This window comes from Clinocottus analis, unplaced genomic scaffold (assembly GCF_023055335.1).
Source record: "Clinocottus analis isolate CAN_PGR_092001 unplaced genomic scaffold, fCliAna1.0.p SCAF_349, whole genome shotgun sequence".
Classification (NCBI taxonomy): domain Eukaryota; kingdom Metazoa; phylum Chordata; class Actinopteri; order Perciformes; family Cottidae; genus Clinocottus; species Clinocottus analis.
Window position 1 is genome coordinate 5,500 of NW_027176097.1, and position 4,146 is coordinate 9,645.

Here is a 4,146-nt window from a genome sequence, read left to right on the forward strand (position 1 = left end):
ACCAGTGGGTCATATCCCACTGGTCTTAGAAATTTTCCTTTTTTTAAAAAAACAAGTGAACTGAGTCTCTTTTTATCCGTTTGTTTCCTGCCTATTTGGAGGAAAAATATATTTTGTCTTTTAAAGACATCATATCAGAAAATAGTCAGTGGGTTGAGAAAATATAGCTTCCTTTCTATATGAATTTAGCTTATTCTTATCCTTTTTTGGAAAGATATTTGAGACCAACATAGAGTCGGGATGGAGGGTTGGACTACGGTAGTTAGGAGGGGTGGGAGGCTGCGGGGGGGAAATACTTACCAGAGAGATACTTACCAGAGAAATACTTACCAGAGAAACACCTACCAGAGAAATACTTACCAGAGGGGTACTTACCAGAGTAATGAGACGGAGGCGGTCCCTCAGCCCCAGGGGGGAGGCCGATACAGCAGAGGCGGGCTAGCTGACCAACCAGGCAGGGGAAATGGAATCACCCAACAAAATAACAGGTTGAGGAGGGCTCTGCCAACAAACCTTGGGGGACGGCGGGCCCGGGACGGGGGAGGCACATCGCTCCAGGAACCTGAGAAAATAGAAAAAAGATATTTCAAGTTACTCCAAGCTATCCATCATGCCGAAGTCATTGAAAATACTTTCCGTACGGATAGATTCCCGGCTGGGATGATGAGACAGATCAATAAACTCACATCATTCATCAAACCGTCATCCCCAAATACAGAAACAACTCTGAAGGTCAAAAATGGCACCGAAGTATGGATGAGAGGCAATATGAACATTTTAAAAGACCATTATGATATGGTTATCGCCCTCACACTTCAAGACCTCCCCCAGTTTGACGGAGTAGCGTGGCAGAAGGCTATCGCATACGGCAGGGGGAGGTACAGACAACGACTTACCCAGTCCTCGATCTCCTCCCTCTCAGCGCTGGTGGGGAGACCGCCGGATGGCGGGATGCGGTTTGCGGGGCCAATGGAATTGGATCAGACGGAGTGGCCCTCTTTGCCATTGGGGTCTCAGAATGTATCTGACAACGTTCCACCTCTGGACTCAGGCCCAGCGCGCATGGGGTCCCGCACACCCCTGCCACCCAGGATGAATGGGCCACGCTGCCCGGTCAGGACACCTCGGGGCACCGGAGGTCCGGTCTTTGGCCCCATCCTGGATCCCTCACCTGTCTTGGCCCCTGAACTCAACCATCCCCCACTCTCGGGCCAGACCCTGGGGCCGGAATCGGGGCCCATTCTGAACGAAGATTCTAACCTCAACCACCTTCTGGCCCTGGGCTCGGACCCCTGTCCCGGCACTAACCTCAACCACCCCTCTGCTTCGGGCACGGAAATCAGCCCCCGTTCTAACCTCAACACTCTCCCTGACCTGACTCCCGGCCCTGGGGACCTGCGGGTCCCATTCTCAGACCCCAGCCCGGGTCCGGGGCCATGTTCTGACCCGGGCCCCCTTAGTCCCTCTGTTGAGGGACCCAGCCGGGCCAAACCCCCTTCCCCCCTGAGAACAACTGGGCACTATCGGGCCTGTGTGGCGGAGGTCTATCGGGCCGCCCTCCCAGATAGCCAGACCAGCGATCTGAGCTGGCGACCCAACTTCAGCCTCAACCTCACGGGGGGCTCGGGCCACAGCGGTGGGGGACAGGAGGGGAACATGGATCTCATAGACCTCGCTGTCCCCGGGGATAACATCGCCCCTTGCACCAATGTGGCCGTAAGGGCCTTGGAACCGCCACTGCAGTCAATCGGAGGGGTGGGGGGTTCCCAGAGGTGGGGGGATCCCCCACCCCCCTCCGAGGGGGCCCCCGGGGGCAGGAAACCCACCCGCCACCCCAACACCTTCCATAAGGGAGCACAGTGGGACTTGGAGGTGGGGGCGCCGGTCCTAATAATAGGCGATTCCAACCTGTCCAGGATCCGCCAATACCACCATCCTATGGTCCAAATAGACAGCTTTCCGGGGGCCCAGATCCATCATATGAAAGAGGTTCTGCTTAAACTGGGGCCCTGCCTCACGACCCAGAAGGTGGTGCTCTCTCTGGGCCTGAATAACTGCCTGAGGGGGAACAAGCCCTTGACTATGAAAAAGCAGTTCCAACAACTCATGTCAAGGGCCAGGATTGTCTTCCCTCGGGCAGAGATTTGGGTCCCGCTGATCCAGTTCTCCTCGCGCCTCCCGCCGCAGGCCCAAAGGCTGCTGCGGGAGCTGAACCTGTTCATCGGGGAGAATTTCAAAACTCTGACGGGGATCTCGGAGGATCGGTTTGAGACTCACCCAAAGGATCCAGTCCATTGGACGCCAGAGACGGCGGAGGGGATCCTCCATTCCTGGATGGTGCAGTTAAACTGAGGACGGGGGTACCTGCGGATTCAAATCAGCCCCATTCAAATATCTTAAATCTTTCTGCATCTTTGGTTTTAACTCGGGATGAGGAGAGGGTGTTGGAGAGGGGCCTCTTCTTTATACCTACCCCCCAGGTGGTGGACAGGCAGACGCTGCGCAGAGACCTGCACAGGTACCATAGACGTCTCAAGCTCCTGGACCATTTCGGGTACGAGACGGACTTCGCTCGGGACCCCTTTGTGGGCCCCTCGACCTGGGAACCGAAAGGGGATGGGGTAGCAGCACCTATCAAAAAATTAATAAAACGGGACAATCGGGATTTTAAGAGGGTCTGTTGGGCTGGGGAAAAGGAGGAAAACCTATCAAGGGGGGAAAGAGAAGCTTTGCAGACATTAAAATCAAACTCAGGGATAGTAATCAAACCAGCAGACAAAGGGTCAAAAATAGTGATCATGGACAGAAATCAATACTTAACGGAGGCGTACAGACAGCTGAATAATGCGGCCCATTACTCACCTTTATCTTGCTCAGTGCAATTGGAGACCCAAACAACAATCCGGGGGATCCTAGAGGGCCTGCATCACAAAAAAATCATAACAGCGAAACAAAAGTATTACCTGATGGGTGAGGATCCTCCACGTCCACGGCAATTTTATCTTCTTCCGAAGATCCACAAAAGCCCGGAGACTTGGACGGTCCCACATAGGATCCCACCTGGCAGACCGATCGTCTCGGACTGCGGGAGTGAATCCTATAGAGTAGCAGAATTCATTGATCACTACATTAACCCTTTGTCACAGCTACATGATAGCTATATCCGGGACACTTATGAGTTTGTGAACAAACTGAAACATATCATAGTGCCACCCGGTGCAATGCTCTTCACAATTGATATCGACGCACTATATACCAACATCGAAACCCAATTGGGCTTGAAAGCAGTGCGCGATATCTTCCTCCAATACCCAGACCCCGCCAGGCCGGACGAGGCCCTTCTCACACTTTTAGAGCTTGGTCTCACCAGAAACGACTTTGAGTTCAATTCGGAATTATTCCTACAGATCCATGGTACCGCAATGGGTAAAAAGTTCGCCCCGGCCTACGCGAACATCTACATGGCGGACTGGGAACGAACAGTCTTCCCCAAATGCGACCACTTACCTCTGTTATATATAAGATATCTGGACGATATCTTCGGGATCTGGAGTCATTCCAAAGCGGCTTTCAGTGGCTTCATCACAGTCTTGAATAACCACCACCCTTCAATAACCGTCAAATATAATCTTCAACCGGAAAAGATTGAGTTCCTGGACACAGAAGTATTCATAAGGAGAGTAAACAGTGGAGAGAGTGGGCTTGGTACGAGGGTGTACTTCAAGCCAACCGACACCCATGCACTTCTACACAGGTCAAGTTACCACCCGAAACACACATACAGGGGAATTGTAAAGTCACAATTGATACGGTACCTTAGGATCTGTACTGTGCCTGAGGATGCCGAGTCGGCAACAAGAACCCTTTTCCGGGCACTCAGGCGGCGGGGCTACGGCAGGACATTCCTCCGGCAAATTAAGGCGGAGGTTCTGCTGGATAGCGCCCGACCCTGGCACGTAGAGGCACGCACCCACCCACACACCAAAACTCTCCACGACACTGCACCTGACCTCCGGCACATTGAAGCGGAGGGTCATACACACACCACCTCTCTCCAGAATACATACAGGGACAGCCGACGCGCTGAAGGGGCCACACGACAGAGGGGAGGACCGGACACGAGGGAAAACACCTACCATCTGATCC

General features: G+C 53.3%; 1 long non-coding RNA gene across 1 annotated transcript; it reads right to left on the minus strand.

The window, feature by feature from the left end:
- Window positions 1-2,114: 2,114 nt before the first annotated feature.
- On the minus strand, window positions 2,115-3,860 carry LOC137799384 (uncharacterized). The gene is made up of 4 exons (XR_011079416.1): window positions 3,508-3,860; window positions 2,964-3,097; window positions 2,474-2,631; window positions 2,115-2,364 (listed from the first exon to the last, which is right to left on the minus strand). It is a non-coding gene; the product is annotated as an uncharacterized lncRNA (long non-coding RNA).
- Window positions 3,861-4,146: the final 286 nt, after the last annotated feature.